Raw genomic sequence first — 21,841 nt, 5'->3', positions numbered from 1 at the left:
GCTGCTTCACACCTCCGAGCCAGTCGGCCACGGCGCTGCGACTCAAACACCGTCGTGGTTTGCCAAACTGGACTTCGCCACTTATGACAGCACGGAGGGCCCCCTCAACTGGCTCAACCAGTGCGAGCAGTTCTTTCGCGGGCAGCGCACCCTTGCCTCGGAGCGTACCTGGCTCGCCTCTTACCACCTCCGCGGCGCGGCACAGACCTGCTACTACGCCCTCGAGTAGGACGAGGGCAGCATGCCCCCTTGGGAGCGCTTCCGCGAGCTCTGCCTTCTTTGTTTTGGGCCACCGATCCGCAGGAGCCGCCTGGCAGAGCTAGGCCGCCTTCCCTTCACCTCCATGGTTCAGGACTTCGCCGACCGTTTCCAGGCCCTAGCATGCCACGCGTCGGGCGTGACGACACAGCAGCTGTCCGTCCTCTTCGTCGGTGGACTTCCGAATCACATCCGCGTGGACGTGGAGCTTCGGGGACACCAGGATCTCCAGACGGCCATGTACTACGCCCGCGCGTTCGAGCGCCGTGCGGTGGCCATCCAGCAGGCATCACCGTCCCGGGCCGCTGGGCCGCTACCCTGGCCGGATGTTCCCGCGCAGGGTCGGCCTACTCAGACTTCCGCGGCACCCCTTGCCGCGACCGCGGCGCGCCCGTTTCGCCGGCTTACCTCGGCCGAGCTACTCGAGCGTCGCCGCCAAGGGTTGTGCTTCAACTGCGACGAGCCCTACATGCCCGGCCACGTCTGCCCGCGACTCTTCTACCTGGAGGCTGCAGACTACATCGAGGAGGACGCCGTCGCCGCCGACCTGACCGCCCCAACTGTCGTGAAGGTGTTTGACGCTGGATGATCATCTCGAGGAGTTCAGCAAGCGCTTCCCCACCTTACAGCTCGAGGACGAGCTGTTTGTGCAGGCGGGGAGAAGTGTTATGACCGGCATATTAGGGGCTTAGCCCAGTGGGTTGTGGCCCAAGTTATCTTATCGTTATTAGGGGCTTAGCCCAATTATCTTATCGTTTGCTTAGGAGTCAAATAAACCTCTCTATATAAGGAGAGGAGATGTATCAATCTAATCAAGCAAGAAGCAATCATTATTTGCTCGGCTTCCCTTAGGAAGCCGGGAGACCTAACCCTAGCCGCCTCTTGCGTCGCCGCCGCCTCTTCTCCACCACGCAAGGATGGCGCCCAGCCGCCGGCCGCCGCGCCCTCGTCCTCGTCCTCCTCCATCTTTCCCCTACAATCTCCGCCCTAGAACCGGCAGAACCCTAGCTCCTAACACAATCCCTATTGGTATTGGGTCGTCAAGAGCATGAGAACTTATATATAGATAAGCACCTAGGTCCAAGTTATCCATGTAGTTAAAAACGATAATCCCATGCAAGCAACTAACCAATAATCACATCGACTTGACATACTTTCAGTTTTCAGTTCACTGAATAGAGCCCCCCTGCAGAATATACATGAAAAAACACATTAATTTGGGCAAACAGATAAATATATGATATAATATTGTGGATTCCATTTATTATTTACCAGAAATTTGGTAGCTGATCACACATAAGCTAACTGTAAACATGCTTTAAAGAACCTTGCCCTATATGATCTATATATAACCATAAACGAGAAAGAGTAAATCAGTCTTACGCAAAACGATCACAGATCATTTCTGTCAGGGCCTAGACTACATGACCGATCACCAGTGATATTTGGTAATTACAAAAACCAAGTACCTCATCAGACAACAAATATCACACATGAGCATCGAGTACAGTTATCTTCCAAACGCAAGGTGATTTGTTTCATTTGGCGTAAAGCCAAATTTCGGTTGAGGTGTGCTACTTATGGGTTGGATAGAAACACGTAGTGCAATAGGGGTTCATCTGCTAGAATTATGACGAAAATCAAAACAATTACTTCTCGAATCTTTTTTAGGACTCCTGTATCAGTTTAAACTTTCTCCGCTTCTGCATTCATGTCTGCTCCAGCTATGTCAACAAAAGCACACTACGACAATACCAGTAAACAGATCTGACACCCCAAGTTGTGTTGGAAGGGCTCTGACCATGAAGGGGGTAAATGTTGGATGCCAATCCTCAACTTAATTAAGCTTCTGCTTCACCCATCCTGCAGTCTTCAATTGCTCGCAACTGGTATAAACAAGCAAAAAAAAAGTGCATGAATAACTCAACCTGAATCCTGGATTGCATGCTCCCTATAGTCTGATCGATAGCAGTACCATATCCATGCATATGTGCATGCTATATCAAGAAAATCAGCAATTCCACCAATAAGATACTAACCTATCCAATGGTTTGTAGGTGCTTCCCCTACTAATAACTTGTCATCACGAGCTGCAAAATCCACACAAATAAAAATAAAATCCAAACTGGTTCGGTTCTATCTGAATGAATTGATGACCGCGCGTGTTGGAGAGCCCTGGGACTCGACCCTGAAATCGGTAGATGGGTACTGTGACAATTGGCGGTGGAATCAGAGTCGACATCAGACCTAGGTAGAGCCGTAGAGGGATGGTTTCCTGCCAGAGGGCCGTGAGATGAGGTCTGGGCCGCCGCGCCGAACGCAGAGGGGAGCCGGGTACAGGCGTCTGACGGGAGCCTGGCCGCCGCGCCGACCGAAGAGGAGAGACGGGACCATGGTCCTGCCTGAGGAGGCGGTGGTCGGGGAGGAAGGCCGAGGAGGAGGAGGTGCCGCGCTTGGCGCAGGAGGCGGAGGAGCGGCGGCGAGTGGTGGGAGATGGCGAGCGGGAGGAGCGGGAGGGAGGGGTGGGGGCGGATGGAGGCGGGCGCGGTGGAGATTTCGGTCTTCCCTTCTCCGGCGTTTCGATCTCCGGCTTCTGTTGGGCTTCCTTTATCAATTATTACACCGACTCGTGAGCGAGGCCTCTTCGGTTACCAGAGTCGAATTACGCGAAGTTTTGTACTTCCTTCATTTTTATATACAACGCCACAAACTCGGATCACAGTTACCAATGTAAAGTTTAATGTCTGCTTTATAAGTCAGCTTTTCTTCTTGTTATTCGGACCATTAATACTTCACATGCATGTAAAAAAACTGAGTGGAGAAAATAGCTGACTGTCATTATGACTGCATGCATGCAAGTATTAAACAGGTTGTTAGTACGAGAAAATATCATTAACTTTGCCTCGATTACTGTTGATGGCCTTGTATAGATGCAAAATGCATATTCCATAGTGGCGTTGTATATAAAAATGGAGGGCCGAAACTGGCGCCGGCGGACCCAGACCGAACCCGGCATGCTGGAGGCGCCTTGAGGCGCCGGGGCGATCGTTTTTGGCACGAAAGAATGGTGGGCTCGCCAAGTCAGCGACCCGCGCCTCATCTTCCTCACTTCGCCTCGGTTTTCTCGCGGGGATCAATACCAAGGCTGCCGCCGGTCAGCCTTTCATTGATTCCTCATGGGCGAAGCTATGCGGCGACGCGCCCCCTCCCCGCCACGCGTACACACGACGCCCCCCCCCCCCCCCGGCTGCTATATAAAGCAGCGCCTCCCTCGCTGGTGGGCACACCCGCCTGCAGCCCCTCTCTCCCTGTGCACAGTCACCGTCGACGAGCCATCTTTCCTCTCCCTCCCTGTTCACAGCCGCCGCAGAGATGGACGAAAGGTTCTTCGGCGATGGCGCGGCGGCGAATGGCTTCGGCCGCCGCTCTCTGCACGAGTGGGAAGCCCATCTCCTGCATGAAGGCAACTACTCAGCGCCTCCCGACATGCGTGCGTCGGGGCGATGGAGGCTCAGCGCCGGGGGCGTCCCCGTCCTCTCGCTGCCCGACGTCACGTGCCCCGACTACTTCCGCACCGAGATAGAGCGGGCGCGGGCGTCTCTGATGGAGGAGCAGCGGGCCCTCCCGGAGTACGCTGCCGGCAACCACGAAGCTTGGGTGGCGTACTTCGAACGACGGCAGGCAGAGCGGGTAGCCTCCACCAACAACATGCCGGTGGTGCGGGGGAGCAAAAACAGCGACGGTCGCCGCCTGTGGTGGGGCGCCCCCGGCTGCACGCTCCACGCCGTCCTCGAGCACCTCGAGGGCGGAAACGAGCCTCTGCTGACGTACCCGGCTGTTGGGGAACGTAGTAATTTCAAAAAAATTCCTACGCACACGCAAGATCATGGTGATGCATAGCAACGAGAGGGGAGAGTGTGATCTACGTACCCTTGTATCGACAGCGGAAGCGTTATGACAACGCGGTTGATGTAGTCGTACGTCTTCACGGTTCGACCGATCAAGCACCGAAACTACGGCACCTCCGAGTTTTAGCACATGTTCAGCTCGATGACGATCCCCGAACTCCGATCCAGCAAAGTGTCGGGGAAGAGTTCCGTCAGCACGACGGCGTGGTGACGATCTTGATGTACTACTGTCGCAGGGCTTCGCCTAAGCACCGCTACAATATTATCGAGGACTATGGTGGCAGGGGGCGCCACACACGGCTAAGAATATGATCACGTGGATCAACTTGTGTCTCCGGGGTGCCCCTGCCTCCGTATATAAAGGTTCAAGAGAGGAGGAGGCCGGCCGGCCCCTATGGCGCGCCAAGGAGGAGTTCTCCTACTAGGAGGGGGAAAGAAGTGGGGAGGGAGAAGGAAAGGGGGGCACCGCCCCCCCTCTCCTAGTCCAATTCGGACCAGGGGGGAGGAGGCGCGCGGCCCACCTTTGGCTGCCCCTCTCTCTCACCACTAAGGCCCATATGGCCCATTACTTCTCTCGGGGGGTTCCGGTAACCCTCCGGCTCTCCGGTTTTCTCCGAAATCATCCGGAACACTTCCGGTGTCCGAATATAGCCGTCCAATATATCAATCTTTATGTCTCGACCATTTCGAGACTCCTCGTCATGTCCGTGATCACATCTGGGACTCCGAACAACCTTCGGTACATCAAAACGTATAAACTCATAATATAACTGTCATCGAAACCTTAAGCGTGCGGACCCTACGGGTTCGAGAACAATGTAGACATGACCGAGACATGTCTCCGGTCAATAACCAATAGCGGGACCTGGATGCCCATATTGGCTCCTACATATTCTACGAAGATCTTTATCGGTCAGACCGCATAACAACATACGTTGTTCCCTTTGTCATCGGTATGTTACTTGCCCGAGATTCGATCGTCGGTATCCAACACCTAGTTCAATCTCGTTACCGGCAAGTCTCTTTACTCGTTCTGTAATACATCATCTCGCAACTAACTCATTAGTTGCATTGCTTGCAAGGCTTAAGTGATGTGCATTACCGAGAGGGCCCAGAGATACCTCTCCGATGATCGGAGTGACAAATCCTATTCTCGAAATACGTCAACCCAACATGTACCTTTGGAGACACCTGTAGAGCACCTTTATAATCACCCAGTTACGTTGTGACATTTGGTAGCACACAAAGTGTTCCTCCGGCACACGAGAGTTACATAATCTCATAGTCATAGGAACATGTATAAGTCATGAAAGCAATAGCAACATACTAAACGATCGGGTGCTAAGCTAATGAAATGGGTCATGTCAATTAGATCATTCAACTAATGATGTGATCCCGTTTAATCAAATGACAACTCTTTGTCCATGGTTAGGAAACATAACCATCTTTGATTAACGAGCTAGTCAAGTAGAGGCATACTAGTGACACTCTGTCTGTCTATGTATTCACACATGTATTATGTTTCCGGTTAATACAATTCTAGCATGAATAATAAACTTTTATCATGATATAAGGAAATAAATAATAACTTTATTATTGCCTCTAGGGCATATTTCCTTCAGTCTCCCACTTGCACTAGAGTCAATAATCTAGATTACACAGTAATGATTCTAACACCCATGGAGCTTTGGTGCTGATCATGTTTTGCTCGTGGAAGAGGCTTAGTCAATGGGTCTGCTACATTTAGCTCCGTATGTATCTTGCAAATCTCTATGTCTCCCACCTGGACTAGATCCCGGATGGAATTGAAGCATCTCTTGATGTGCTTGATTCTCTTGTGAAATCTAGATTCCTTTGCCAAGGCAATTGCACCAGTATTGTCACAAAAGATTTTCATTGGACCCGATGCACTAGGTATGACACCTAGATCGGATATGAACTCCTTCATCCAGACTCCTTCGTTTGCTGCTTCCGAAGCAGCTATGTACTCTGCTTCACATGTAGATCCCGCCACGACGCTTTGTTTTGAACTCTACCAACTGACAGCTCCACCGTTTAATGAAAACACGTATCCGGTTTGCGATTTAGAATCGTCCGGATCAGTGTCAAAGCTTGCATCAACGTAACCGTTTACAATGAGCTCTTTGTCACCTCCATATACGAGAAACATATCCCTAGTCCTTTTCAGGTATTTTAAGATGTTCTTGACCGATGTCCAGTGATCCACTCCTGGATTACTTTGGTACCTCCCTGCTAAACTTATAGCAAGGCACACATCAGGTCTGGTACACAGCATTGCATACATGATAGAGCCTATGGCTGAAGCATAGGGAACATCTTTCATTTTCTCTCTATCTTCTGCAGTGGTCGGGCATTGAGTCTGACTCAACTTCACACCTTGTAACACAGGCAAGAACCCTTTCTTTGCTTGATCCATTTTGAACTTCTTCAAAATCTTGTCAAGGTATGTGCTTTGTGAAAGTCCAATTAAGCGTTTTGATCTATCTCTATAGATCTTTATGCCTAATATGTAAGCAGCTTCACCGAGGTCTTTCATTGAAAAACTCTTATTCAAGTATCCCTTTATGCTATCCAGAAATTCTATATCATTTCCAATTAGTAATATGTCATCTACATATAATATCAGAAATGCTACAGAGCTCCCACTCACTTTCTTGTAAATACAGGCTTCTCCGAAAGTCTGTATAAAACCAAATGCTTTGATCACACTATCAAAGCGTTTATTCCAACTCCGAGAGGCTTGCACCAGTCCATAAATGGATCGCTAGAGCTTGCATACTTTGTTAGCTCCCTTTGGATCGACAAAACCTTCCGGTTGCATCATATACAACTCTTCTTCCAGAAATCCATTCAGGAATGCAGTTTTGACATCCATCTGCCAAATTTCATAATCATAAAATGCGGTAATTGCTAACATGATTCGGACAGACTTAAGCATCGCTACGGGTGAGAAGGTCTCATCATAGTCAACCCCTTGAACTTATCCAAAACCTTTTGCGACAAGTCGAGCTTTGTAGACAGTAACATTACCGTCAGCGTCAGTCTTCTTCTTGAAAATCCATTTATTCTCAATTGCTTGCCGATCATCGGGCAAGTCAACCAAAGTCCATACTTTGTTCTCATACATGGATCCCATCTCAGATTTCATGGCTTCAAGCCATTTTGCGGAATCTGGGCTCACCATCGCCTCTTCATAGTTCGTAGGTTCATCATGATCTAGCAGCATGATTTCCAGAACAGTATTACCGTACCACTCTGGCGTGGTTCTCGCTCTGGTTGATCTACGAAGTTCAGTAGTATCTTGTCCTGAAGTTTCATGGTCATTATCATTAGCTTCCTCACTAATTGGTGTAGGTGTCGCAGAAACAGTTTTCTGTGATGTACTACTTTCCAATAAGGGAGCAGGTACAGTTACCTCATCAAGTTCTACTTTCCTCCCACTCACATCTTTCGAGAGAAACTCCTTCTCCAGAAAGTTTCCGAATTTAGCAACAAAAGTCTTGCCTTCAGATCTGTGATTGAAGGTGTATCCAATAGTTTCCTTTGGATATCCTATGAAGACACATTTCTCCGATTTGGGTTCGAGCTTATCAGGTTGAAGCTTTTTCACATAAGCATCGCAGCCCCAAACTTTCAGAAACGACAACTTTGGTTTCTTGCCAAACCATAGTTCATAAGGTGTCGTCTCAACGGATTTCGATGGTGCCCTATTTAACGTGAATGCGGCCGTCTCTAAAGCATAACCCCAAAACGATAGCGGTAAATCAGTAAGAGACATCATAGATCACACCATATCTAGTAAAGTATGATTACGACGTTCGGACACACCATTACGCTGTGGTGTTCCGGGTGGCGTGAGTTGCGAAACTATTCCGCATTGCTTCAAATGTACACCAAACTCGTAACTCAAATATTCTCCTCCACGATCAGATCGTAGAAACTTTATTTTCTTGTTACGATGATTTTCAGCTTCACTTTGAAATTCTTTGAACTTTTCAAATGTTTCAGACTTATGTTTAATTAAGTAGATATACCCATATCTGCTTAGGTCATCTGTGAAGATGAGAAAATAACGATATCCGCCACGAGCCTCAATATTCATTGGACCACATACATCTGTATGTATGATTTCCAACAAATATGCTGCTCTCTCCATAGTACCGGAGAACGGTGTTTTAGTCATCTTGCCCATGAGGCATGGTTCGCAAGTACCAAGTGATTCATAATCAAGTGGCTCCAAAAGTCCATCAGTATGGAGTTTCTTCATGCGCTTTACACCGATATGACCTAAACGGCAGTGCCACAAATAAGTTGCACCATCACTATCAACTCTGCATCTTTTGGCTTCAACATTATGAATATGTGTATCACTACTATCGAGATTCAATAAGAATAGACCACTTTTCAAGGGTGCATGACCATAAAAGATATTACTCATATAAATAGAACAACCATTATTCTCTGATTTAAATGAATAACCGTCTCACATTAAACAAGATTCAGATATAATGTTCATGCTCAACGCTGGCACCAAATAACAATTATTTAGGTCTAATACTAATCCCGAAGGTAGATGTAGAGGTAGCGTGCCGACTGCGATCACATCGATTTTGGAACCGTTTCCCACGCGCATCGTCACCTCGTCCTTAGCCAATCTTCGCTTAATCCGTAGTCCCTGTTTCGAGTTGCAAATATTAGCAACAGAACCAGTATCAAATACCCAGGTGCTACTGCAAGCATTAGTAAGGTACACATCAATAACATGTATATCACATATACCTTTGTTCACCTTGCCATCCTTCTTATCCGCCAAATACTTGGGGCAGTTCCGCTTCCAGTGACCAGTCTGCTTGCAGTAGAAGCACTCAGTTTCAGGCTTAGGTCCAGACTTGGGTTTCTTCTCTTGAGTAGCAACTTGCTTGTCGTTTTTCTTGAAGTTCCCCTTCTTCTTCCCTTTGCCCTTTTTCTTGAAACTAGTGGTCTTGTTGACCATCAACACTTGATGCTCCTTTTTGATTTCTACCTCCGGAGCTTTCAGCATTGCGAAGAGCTCGGGAATAGTCTTATTCATCCCTTGCATATTATAGTTCATCACGAAGCTCTTGTAGCTTGGTGGCAGTGATTGGAGAATTCTGTCAATGACGCAATCATCTGGAAGATTAACTCCCATCTGAATCAAGTGATTATTATACCCAGACATTTTGAGTATATGTTCACTGACAGAATTGTTCTCCTCCATCTTGCAGCTATAGAACTTATTGGAGACTTCATATCTCTCAATCCGGGCATTTGCTTGAAATATTAACTTCAACTCCTGGAACATCTCATATGCTCCATGACGTTCAAAACGTCGTTGAAGTCCCGATTCTAAGCCGTAAAGCATGGCACACTGAACTATCGAGTAGTCATCAGCTTTGCTCTGGCAGACGTTCATAACATCTGGTGTTGCTCCAGCAGCAGGCCTGGCACCCAGCGGTGCTTCCAGGATGTAATTCTTTTGTGCAGCAATGAGGATAATCCTCAAGTTACGGACCCAGTCCGTGTAATTGCTAGCATCATCTTTCAACTTTGCTTTCTCAAGGAACGCATTAAAATTCAACGGAACAACAGCATGGGCCATCTATCTACAATCAAACATACATAAGCAAGATACTATCAGGTACTAAGTTCATGATAAATTTAAGTTCAATTAATCAAATTACTTAAAGAACTCCCACTTAGATAGACATCCCTCTAATCCTCTAAGTGATCACGTGATCCAAATCAACTAAACCATGTCCGATCATCACGTGAGATGGAGTAGTTTCATTGGTGAACATCACTATGTTGATCATATCTACTATATGATTCACGCTCGACCTTTCGGTCTCCGTGTTCCGAGGCCATATCTGTATATGCTTGGCTCGTCAAGTATAACCTGAGTATTCCGTGTGTGCAACTTTTTTGCACCCGTTGTATTTGAACGTAGAGCCTATCACACCCGATCATCACGTGGTGTCTCAGCAGAAGAACTTTCACAACAGTGCATACTCAGGGAGAACACTTCTTGATAATTTTAGTGAGAGATCATCTTATAATGCTACCGTCAATCAAAGCAAGATAAGATGCATAAAAGATAAACATCACATGCAATCAATATAAGTGATATGATATGGCCATCATCATCTTGTGCCTGTGATCTCCATCTCCGAAGCACCGTCATGATCACCATCGTCACCGGCGCGACACCTTGATCTCCATCGTAGCATCGTTGTCGTCTCGCCAATCTTATGCTTCCACGACTATCGCTACCGTTTAGTGATAAAGTAAAGCACTACTGCGCGATTGCATTGCATACAATAAAGCAACAACCATATGGCTCCTGCCAGTTGCCGATAACTCGGTTACAAAACATGATCATCTCATACAATAAAATCAGCATCATGTCTTGACCATATAACATCACAATATGCCCTGCAAAAACAAGTTAGACGTCCTTTACTTTGTTGTTGCAAGTTTTACGTGGTTGCTATGGACTTAAGTAAGAATCAATCTTACCTACGCATCAAAACCACAACGATAGTTTGTCAAGTTGGTGCTGTTTTAACCTTCGCAAGGACCGGGCGTAGCCACACTCGGTTCAACTAAAGTTGGAGAAACTGTCACCCGCAAGCCACCTATGTGCAAAGCACGTCGGGAGAACCGGTCTCGCGTAAGCGTACGCGTAATGTTGGTCCGGGCCGCTTCGTCCAACAATACCGCCGAACCAAAGTATGACATGCTGGTAAGCAGTATGACTTATATCGCCCACAACTCACTTGTGTTCTACTCGTGCATATAACATCAACACATAAAACCTAGGCTCGGATGCCACTGTTGGGGAACGTAGTAATTTCAAAAAATTTCCTACGCACACGCAAGATCATGGTGATGCATAGCAACGAGAGGGGAGAGTGTGATCTACGTACCCTTGTAGATCGACAGCGGAAGCGTTATGACAACGCGGTTGATGTAGTCGTACGTCTTCACGGCCCGACCGATCAAGCACCGAAACTACGGCACCTCCGAGTTTTAGCACACGTTCAGCTCGATGACGATCCCCGGACTCCGATCCAGCAAAGTGTCGGGGAAGAGTTCCGTCAGCACTCGGCGTGGTGACGATCTTAATGTACTACTATCGCAGGGCTTCGCCTAAGCACCGCTACAATATTATCGAGGACCATGGTGGCAGGGGGCGCCGCACACGGCTACGAATATGATCACGTGGATCAACTTGTGTCTCCGGGGTGCCCCTGCCTCCGTATATAAAGGTTCAAGAGAGGAGGAGGCCGGCCGGCCCCTATGGCGCGCCAAGGAGGAGTCCTCCTCCTAGTAGGAGTAGGACTCCTATTAGGAGGGGGAAAGAAGTGGGGAGGGAGAAGGAAAGGGGGGCGCCGCCCCCCCTCTCCTAGTCCAATTCGGACCAGGGGGGAGGAGGCGCGCGGCCCACCTTTGGCTGCCCCTCTCTCTCACCACTAAGGCCCATATGGCCCATTACTTCTCCCGGGGGGTTCCGGTAACCCTCCGGCTCTCCGGTTTTCTCCGAAATCATCCGGAACACTTCCAGTGTCCGGATATAGCCGTCCAATATATCAATCTTTATGTCTCGACCATTTCGAGACTCCTCGTCATGTCCGTGATCACATCTGGGACTCCGAACAACCTTCGGTACATCAAAACGTATAAACTCATAATATAACTGTCATCGAAACCTTAAGCGTGCGGACCCTACGGGTTCGAGAACAATGTAGACATGACCAAGACATGTCTCCGGTCAATAACCAATAGCGGGACCTGGATGCCCATATTGGCTCCTACATATTCTTCGAAGATCTTTATCGGTCAAACCGCATAACAACATACGTTATTCCCTTTGTCATCGGTATGTTACTTGCCCGAGATTCGATCGTCGGTATCCAATACCTAGTTCAATCTCTTTACCGGCAAGTCTCTTTACTCGTTCTGTAATACATCATCTCGCAACTAACTCATTAGTTTCCATTGCTTGCAAGTCTTAAGTGATGTGCATTACCGAGAGGGCCCAGAGATACCTCTCCGACGATCGGAGTGACAAATCCTATTCTCAAAATACGTCAACCCAATATGTACCTTTGGAGACACCTGTAGAGCACCTTTATAATCACCCAGTTATGTTGTGACGTTTGGTAGCACACAAAGTGTTCCTCCGGCACACGGGAGTTACATAATCTCATAGTCACAGGAACATGTATAAGTCATGAAGAAAGCAATAGCAACATACTAAACGATCGGGTGCTAAGCTAATGAAATGGGTCATGTCAATCAGATCATTCAACTAATGATGTGATCCCGTTTAATCAAATGACAACTCTTTGTCTATGGTTAGGAAACATAACCATCTTTGATTAACGAGCTAGTCAAGTAGAGGCATACTAGTGACACTCTGTCTGTCTATGTATTCACACATGTATTATGTTTCCGGTTAATACAATTCTAGCATGAATAATAAACTTTTATCATGATATAAGGAAATAAATAATAACTTTATTATTGCCTCTAGGGCATATTTCCTTCACCGGCCCCCCGCCGGAGTGGCGGCCAATGGATGTCGAGGAGGACCGGCTCCTCTTCCTCCTCCTCCCACTACTCCTCCCACTCCTCCGGGTCGCCGGCACTCTTCAGCGTCAAGGCCGAGCCCGCGGAAACGCCGCTCGGCCGGCGCACCCAGCGCCGGCATCGTCATCAACGAGGGCGGGCGTGCCTCCTCCTCGGCTTCTCCCCTCCTCGTCAAGCCGAAGACGGAGCCAGAGCTCGACGACGAGGCGGCCATGAAGTGGGCGCGGGAAGATTGGGCATGGCGGGAGATGGAGCGCCAGTGCCGCGCCCTGGCAGAGATCGCCGCGCGCCGCCGTGGGCGCGACGAAGGGAGCGTCATCGTGCTTGAAGACAGCGACGATGACACGCCGCCACCGGCCAAACCTGTCCGTCAGGGCGACCCCAGGCAGGGTCTAGCAGCAGTAGCGTGAAGAAGGTGAAGGACGACGGAGGCGAAGACGGCGGCTACGCCGCGCTCATCGAGTTTTTTGATTTAGTAAATTTTAAGTTTTCTATGTACGGAAATGTAGAACACCGAAATTTATGTCCTGTTTGCCGAATCTTTGTAATGTTTGTCAAATTTTAGTCGAATTTCTTTTCAAAAATATTAAAAAAAGGGCGACTAGGAGGACCCTGGGACCGGCGGCTAGGAACCCGATCGTCCCCAAGCCGATTTTTTGCGCCGGTTCACCCCTAGGCGGTGATTTTCCGAGCCCCTGGGGGGCCAACGGCTTACTCCGCCTGCATCTGTGGCCATCGAAGAAGTTTGTTGGCAGAGTCCGAGCCACTTTTTTCCCAAATCTGAAGGTGCTTGACTTTGACAGAAACTGGACAAACATATGTTTCGTTCCTGAAATGGTCTGCGCCCAAGCTTGAGGAACTTAGAATGTCATTCACTGTGTCGGTTGCAAAAGCTAATGGATTCTATTCAGGCATTGAGCATCTCCATCGTCTCAAAAAAGCTGACCTATGTGCCAGCTAATCCTTGATGTGCCAGCTAATCGTCTCATAAAGTTATTAAGCTATTTTCATAACCCATGTAACGAGCACATAATATGTGGTTGAGCAGTTAATCAAAAAAAGTTAGAGAAAAGGAAAAGAGCCCAGCGTGTGTCTCCTCTGCTTTACTGCTCTGTTTTCTTTCCTCTGCTCTGTTAATCAAAAAAGTTAGAGAAAAGGGCTGTCCTCTCCTGTATATGTCCACACTCCAGACGGGCAGGCCGAGCAAGGCGTTACACAGCACGCAATTTAAACGCAACTAATTCTCATAATATTTTCTAGATTGCATCACTCAAAAACACTGAAGGAACTTTGAATTTCTGCATAGTATTTGTACTGAGAATATGTAATGGTCATTCTGTTTTGAGTAATGAATATGGATGAGACACTACTGTTCACTCTCAAATAGGTCAACTATAAGCTTTTTCATCCTTGCAAGAAGAAAAAAAAAGCTATAAGCGTTATCAAGACGAGAGTTTCCCTTCGCTATTATTTTTATTTTTGCCGGTACCCTTCACTAATGACTCATGGCACCACCCAACTATGATTTTATTTTTCCTTTCAAAATGAGCAAATCTTCAACAGAAGTATGAAAAAAAGCGAAGACAGAAAAGCAGTCATTGCCGATGCTAAATGAAAGAGGAAGAAAAGAGAAATGAGCAGCAAGCCAGAAATTTCATTACATATATTACTAAGAGCATCTCCAATAGATGATCTTAAAAAAAATTCACCAAAAAGCGGTTCGAGTAAAATTTACACCATAAAAAAAGTTCAATTCCAACAGATGATGTAAAATAGGGCAGCCGCACGACAATCACTCCAATAATGATGTATAATACTTTGTGCAAATTTTGCCGAACACCTTGTGTGCGAGGTGGAAGAAAACAGGCGGCTGCACATGAGAGCATAGATCGGAGTAGCGCTGGCAACGAGCGACTAGCAAAAGCGTCCAACGAGCATAGGGGCTGGTGTCGTCCTGACGTTCCCAACCGGAGATACCATTCGGTACGTACTGCAAATATTGTATACAGACTCCAACAACGCAGCCGAATACGAAGCTCTGTTGCATGGTCTTCGGATGACTGTCTCCATGGGCATTCAACGCCTGGAGGCGCGTGGGGATTCAAACCTCACAATATCCCAAATAAACAGAGACTTTGACGCCAAGGATCCAAAAATGGCGGCCTATCGAAACGCCGTCCTAAAGATGTCAGCTCGGTTCGAGGGGCTCGAATTTCACCATGTGGCTCGGGAAAACAATCAGGCGGCGGATATCCTCGCCCGCATCGGCGCAAAACGCGATGCGGTCCCCTCAACATATTTTTGGAAAGGTTGTTCAAGCCATCCATAGTATGGGAAGGGGACACCGGTAACAACAGTCCGGACCCGGCCAAAATACCCGATACCGAACTCTCTGACACAATCGGAGGCTCCGCCACCGAAATAACACCTTCAGCCCACGAAATAATGGCCATTATTGCCCCGTGGACAGAACCATTCCTGGCCTACCTAACTAGACAGGAACCCCGGAGGACCAAAATGAGGCACGCTGCATAGTGCGGCGATCCAAGGCCTACAGGGTCCATGAGGGAGAATTGTACAAGAAAAGCACTACCGGAGTCCTTCAAAGGTGCATCTCCGAAGAGGAAGGGCGGAATCTTTTGACAGAAATTCATGCCGGACTCGGCGGTCATCACGCCGCAGCCCAGGCTCTTGTAAGCAAGGCCTTCCGTACATGATTCTATTGGCCAACGGCCCGGGCAGATGCACTGGACTTGGTCCAACGTTGCACTGGTTGCCAGCTCTTTGCAAATCAAAGCCACATGCCACCCACCGCCCTCCAAACAATCCCCATCACATGGCCCTTTGCGGTCTGGGGGCTCGACATGGTTGGACCCCTTAAAGGGGGAACGCACAAGAAAAAATACTTATTGGTCATGGTGGATAAATTCACCAAATGGATAGAGGCCAAACCAGTTAAAACAGCTGAATCCGGACCGGTGATAGAGTTCATATCCGGGGTTGTACATCGTTATGGCGTCCCCACAACATCATCACTGATAATGACATGACCTTCACGGCCGACGAGGTAAAACTCTGGTGCAGGAAAATGGGCATCAAGCTCGATTATGCCTCAGTCTATCACCCACAAACCAACGATCAAGTCGAGCGAGCAAACGGTCTTATAATGAGCGGTATTAAACGCAGATTAGTGCGTTCCTTAACGGAGTCTAACACGCACTAGGTAGAGGAGCTCGACTCCGTACTCTGGGGGCTGCGGACCACGCCTAATCGTAGTACCGGATATACACCTTTCTTTATGGTGTACGGCGCAGAGACAGTCTTGCCCTGTGACATAATTCATGACTCACCTAGAGTGTGCATGTACGAAGAAAGAGAAGCTGAACTCGATCGGCAGGACAGTCTGGACACCTTGGAGGAGGAGCGTGACATAGCCAAAGCCCGTTCCGCATTGTATCAGCAACAGGCTCGCAGATACCAAAGCAGAGAAGTACGGGCCAAAACTTATAATGTTGGCGAACTAGTTCTACGCCTGCTGGATAAGAAAAAGAACAAGCTCGGGCCCAAATGGGAAGGTCCCTTCATTATTGAACAAGTTCTGACCGGTGGAGCATACCGACTGCAGGATGCATCGACTAGTCGACTCGAGCCGAACCCATGGAACGCGGCCAGGCTCCGAAGATTCTACGCATAGCGCCGGACTCTATGTTAGTCCCCTCCCTTTGTCCATTTTTCGCCTATACGTTATCTGTCTTGTTTTCCTTTCTTTCTTCCTTTTTCTCTAGGCCTTCAAGAGTCACCTTGTGCCTCGCTTGCACATTACAGATGCGCTAGCCGCACTCTTCATACCTGGGGGCTTCTTTCACAGAAGCTTAAATTATTTATTCGGGCTTCAGGCCCAACACATGTGTTATACTTCCGCATGTACCTTTTTTCACCATTATATGCATTGATATGACTTAAGTTTTGGCCAAGCTGGGTTGTCTGGCTCTTGTATTTATGCCTACGTTCCCGTTAATTCGGCTAGGGCATAAGGGGAGCACCTCTGCGACTGTTACTGCTGGGTCAGCCAGATGTGTACCTCAGACTGGGTGAAGCCGGAAGCTAGCGTTCTTAAGGGAATATTCGGTCGGTGAACAAAAGATGATTTTTATTTTTCCATATTTGCCCCCAGATGTTTTTCTTGCGTTTCCTATCGCAGTCCGGACATGCACTTTAGGGCATGCTTACCCAAGGAAAGGAACCCTTAACGGAACTATTCTCACTGGAAGATGTTTCTTACTATCCATGTAATATAATATAACTAGTTGGGCACTTGTCTGATAAAGCACTAATGACCCCTACGCCTGGTCTCCACACATACCATGGTTCTTATATAACTGAGCGGGTATTCGGATACACTCCGAACCATTGGGCCCGGAGGCTGAAGCGAAAAGGTCCGCATCGACAAATGATCTACAATCCGCCTAGAAGGAATTATACATGTCATTTTCATTACATAGTCATGCAAACTTACTAAATTCTTCTTCTATACCATCCAACAGGCGGTCTAGCTTACAATCCTGTTGGGAATACTTTGCGGCTAATTCTACTTGCCCATAAACTAAGCTAACGGGGATCTCTTTCCCGTCGGGCCCCATAGGTCCGACCTCGGCCATGTGATTTGGGTCTGCCTTGGTATACCGCGTCTTCACCATAGCCCAGGCTTCTCTGGCACCCTGTCGGCAGGCTGCTATCTTCCATAATCGGAAGCGCCGCCGTGCTCCTTTGAGCTTCTCCACAAGCTCTGCAACGCCCTATGGTAGGGAGACGGACGGCCACAAGGCCTGGGCAACACCCTGCATCACCTGCCGAACTTGTTCGTGCAGATGTGACAGCTCGGACAGAAGATCACCCGCAGACCTGGGCATTTCCTCCACGGGACGACCCGTCAGCATACCTACAGACATAACGCTGTTAGTTGGCTTCTCCGCCGAATACCTTTACAAGGATTCGTTCAAGCACTTACTGAAAATGCCGCGCCGAAGCCTCTTATTCTCCTTCTCGGTGTCTGCAAGCTGGCCCCGAACGTCTTTTAGTTCCACGTTCAGCTTTATATTGGCGTCTTGGAGATTGTTTTTCTCCCGCCTAACCTCAGTCAGCACGCGTTTGCCAGCCTCTAGCTGTCGCATAACATGCTGGTCCTCCAGATTTTCTCCGGATTCATTTGCAAAATCTATTGTTAGATCTGCAGCCACGCCACACACTATACGGTAACCATCATTCTTTAAAATGTTAATGGCAGGAGGTTTTTTCTGTTCCTGCAATGCGGCAACAGCGGCCCGCAGTTGGGTCTTGCATTCCTCCAGCTTCTGGGACAGTCTAGTATTCTTCTCTGTAAGAACCTGCACAGTAATGATGATCCTTAAATCAGTTCTGCTAACTGTTTCAAGTCTCAGGGGCTATTGATATATATAAATCGTCAAATTCACTCACCCGTACATCCTTCGTTTTTCAATTTTTGACAAACTGGGGTGTAGGGGACAGTGGCGCCTCAGATGACGCGTGACGACCGAGACGACCAAGACGTGCGATGGCGAGTCCCCTTCGCCGCCGATCTCATGACGGGCTCTCTCCTATTCGCCGACGGAGAGGTCGTTCTCCGACGAGGGGCGCTGCGGCTCGTACTCCTGGACGAGTGTGGCGTCATCCTGGATGCACGATACCTTCGCGAGAGCGAATCCATCGACATTGGGGACGTGGTCTCGTTCCCCTTCTATTTCATGAAGATCCGAGATCGATCGCTGGTGGCGGGCTCGCCGGCGGGGGGGGGGTACGATGGAGGAAGCGAGACGACCAGGCGCGGTACACGGAGGGAACATGGGGCGGTGCACAGAGGACCAGGCGCGGTGCGACACGGGCCCGACCTCCCGCCCCCACCCATCCATGGCGGATGTGCGACACGTGGGTGCGCATCCAGGCATCCATTCTCGTCCACGGGCACGCGGTGAGGGTATAAAATCTTAGCCTCACCCGCTGCTTGACCTAGACTCCGCCCTCGCCCACCTCTGGACGGCGGAAAAAAACCTAGATCGAGATCTACTGGGGATTGGGGATGGTGGAGAGGCAAGGTAGGTGGAGACCCTCGATCCTTCGCGGAGGTGGCGACCTCACCTCCCATGGCGGCTGATGTGGGGCGCAGGTACCAGGGGAGCGGTGTTAAGGCGCGGATGCGGGCCGTGCGGGGCGCGGCACGGGAAGGAACGCCGGCCGCGGAAATGGCCGTGGCGGCGACAAGAGCAAGTACTCTTGGAAGCAGAGCGAGGGCGACGGCGACCGCACCATCTCTGCCTCATCCAACCTCGCCTCTGCTTCGGAGGACACCTATCGCTTGGATGCGGCGGCGGCGCCAAGGCACCATGATCCCCAGGATGGAGGTGTCTGGGTGGAGAAGAAGCGCTCGGCGACGGCATCGGAGCACACAGGGAGCGGGCACCAGACTTCATCCCCGACCCGCCGCCCGCATGGCAAACAGAATATCTCTCAGGTGCCTCCTACCAAAAATCCTATCCCCTGCCCCATATGCAAGTCAAATGAACATCCTCCTACTCGATGTCCTCAAGCTTTTCGTGAGCGATGCAAAAAATTAGGGCATCTTGCTACAGTTTGCACGACATTTCTTCCTTGGGAGTGTATTGCTCCGATGTGTGAATTTCAATCTAAGGGGAAGGAGTTTTACTACATTCATGATTCTTGCACGGCCAATCAGCTTAAGGAGAGATCCAATAATATTGTTGTGACCATTGTGGAGGGTGAAATGTCGACCACGTATATGGAGTTACATTTATCTGACTACCTTGCCACAGGATGGCGCTGCTCAGCCCATGCCATTGGTCCTGGGGTGTTCGTGGTCCGATTTCCTAATTCTCGAGTTGTTGCTCAAATCTGCTATGTGGGTACTATTATTCTGGAAAAAAGTGGTGCTGTTATACATGCCACTCCTTGGTCCTCGGCTGTGGGATCGAATGGGGTTATGGAAACTACTTGGGTGAAAGTGATCAATGTGCCTCTGGATAAGAGAAGTGAGAGAAATATAGCTTTTGTTGCCTCGCTGGTGGGTGTTCCCCTAGAGATTGATGCTGCAACTTTGCATCATCCTGCTTCTGTCCGTGTGAAACTAGGATGCAGGAATGTTGATGCTATACCTGGGGTAGCTGAGGCAGTCCTAGGGGGGCATTTCTATGATTTTTTCTATGAGGTGGAGCAGGTGCTAGTTAGGGATCCAAACCATGAAAAACATGAGATAAATGTGTCTCCTAATCCAGATGGAGGGAATCCTAAAAAATCTATGCAGGATGTGACTCCTGGAGCTCAGATGGGCAGCTCTTCGACTAGGCTTGGGGAGAAATCTCTCCCCATTCCCCAACGAGAAGTACCTGACTCGATTCGGGAGTCACATGAGAGTATGTAATCTGATGACTCTCTCCATACTACCCTTCTCATTGAAACCATGGCATATGATCAGGAGCAGGGAGAGAAAGAAAGAGTAAGTTCACCTTTCCAACAAACCTTGAGGAGGTTTAATCCTGGTTATAAAGAGGCAGTGAAAACCTATTCTGACATGGTCAAATCCTCTCCACAGGTTGTGGAAGTGGTGGGTCAACATGATTTAGCGCTGAAAGTGACCAGTGAGTACAGGGTGGAGTCCCCTGAGATGAATGTTGAGGTGATCCCCACTCCCCCTTTAGTCACTAAGGAGAACTTGCGCTTCAGTTTGAGGAATGTGCAGAATAAACTAGAGCGAGTGGAGGACAAGGCTGCGGCTGCGGCAAAAAAGAGGAAGATGGAAGGTGACACAATGAAACCTAAATCCTTTGATGCTTTTTCTGATCCTGTTCTCATTCTTAGAGCTATTAAGATGGGTATAGATATTCCAGATTCTGATTTTGCTAATATTGATATTTTAAGAGAACTGGAAAGAGCCAGAAATAGAGATTCCTTAGATGAAAAGGAAGATAGTAAGGGTGACAATAATAATATTCTGCTATTGACTAATGGGAAAGGAGATCAGACCCCCTTGGACATGAGGTGGAGTGAGGAGAATGAGATGGATGAGGAACCCTTTACTATAGTTCGGTCTAGAAAGAAAAAAGAAAGAAAGGTTAATGTTGTCATATCTAGACCAGTAACTAGGAGTCAAAAAGGTAAGAAAATCCTGAAAAAAGCAGTGGTAGCCCTACCTTGCCTCCTGGTAGGAATGCCAAATGGGAAAAAATCTACTATTATTAAATGAATGGCATCTTTTGGAATTGTAGGGGAGCAGGTAAAAGAGGAATGAGTACTTGTTTCTCTGACATGATTTAAGATCATTCCCTAGATTTCATTTGCCTTCAAGAGACTATGAAAAAAACTTTCTTCCTAAAAGTCTTAGAAAAATAGACCCTGTGGATAGATTTGATTGGAATTGGGTTCCATCTATCGGTAAGGCAGGTGGTATCCTTTGTGGTATTAAGAAAGAAACCTTAGAAGTTGTCTCCTGGACTGCTGGTAGGTTTTGCTTGCAAGCCAACCTCTATGATGTTAACCTTAAGATTTTCTGGGCTCTCAATACGGTTTTTGGAGCAGCCCATGATGACAACAAAGATGACTTCCTTGTGGAGTTAGCCTCGATGTGTGCTCACACGCAAGTCCCCTATATAGTGGGTGGTGATTTCAATATCCTTAGAGAAAACTGTGAGAAGAACAAAACCATGAACCGATCCCCTTATATGGATAAGTTCAACTCCATCATAGATTCTCTAAGCCTTCGGGAGATATACATGGGAGGGGGCAAATACACATGGACTAATAATCAAAAGCACCCCACCCTGGAGAAACTTTATAGAATTTTGATGAGTTTTGATTGGGAGGACTTGTTCCCTTTGGTTACAGTTCATAAACTGGTTAGAGATGTTTCCGACCACAACCCACTCCTCTTGTCCTCGGGGACGAAGAAAATGGATACCTCCCTCCAACATCTGTTCAAATTTGAGCTCAACTGACTGCGAGATGAAAACTTCTAC

The 21,841-nt window shown here is 48.3% G+C and overlaps 1 long non-coding RNA gene across 1 annotated transcript; it reads right to left on the bottom strand.

Moving 5' to 3' along the window:
• Positions 1–1,449: 1,449 nt before the first annotated feature.
• LOC123082541 (uncharacterized) lies at positions 1,450–2,772 on the bottom strand. Its single transcript, XR_006439047.1, has 3 exons — positions 2,506–2,772; positions 2,298–2,348; positions 1,450–2,144 (listed from the first exon to the last, which is right to left on the bottom strand). It is a non-coding gene; the product is annotated as an uncharacterized lncRNA (long non-coding RNA).
• Positions 2,773–21,841: the final 19,069 nt, after the last annotated feature.

This window comes from Triticum aestivum, chromosome 4A (genome assembly GCF_018294505.1).
Source record: "Triticum aestivum cultivar Chinese Spring chromosome 4A, IWGSC CS RefSeq v2.1, whole genome shotgun sequence".
Lineage (NCBI taxonomy): Eukaryota > Viridiplantae > Streptophyta > Magnoliopsida > Poales > Poaceae > Triticum > Triticum aestivum.
Note: the sequence above shows the minus strand (reverse complement) of the source record. Positions and strands in the feature narration are given on the sequence as shown.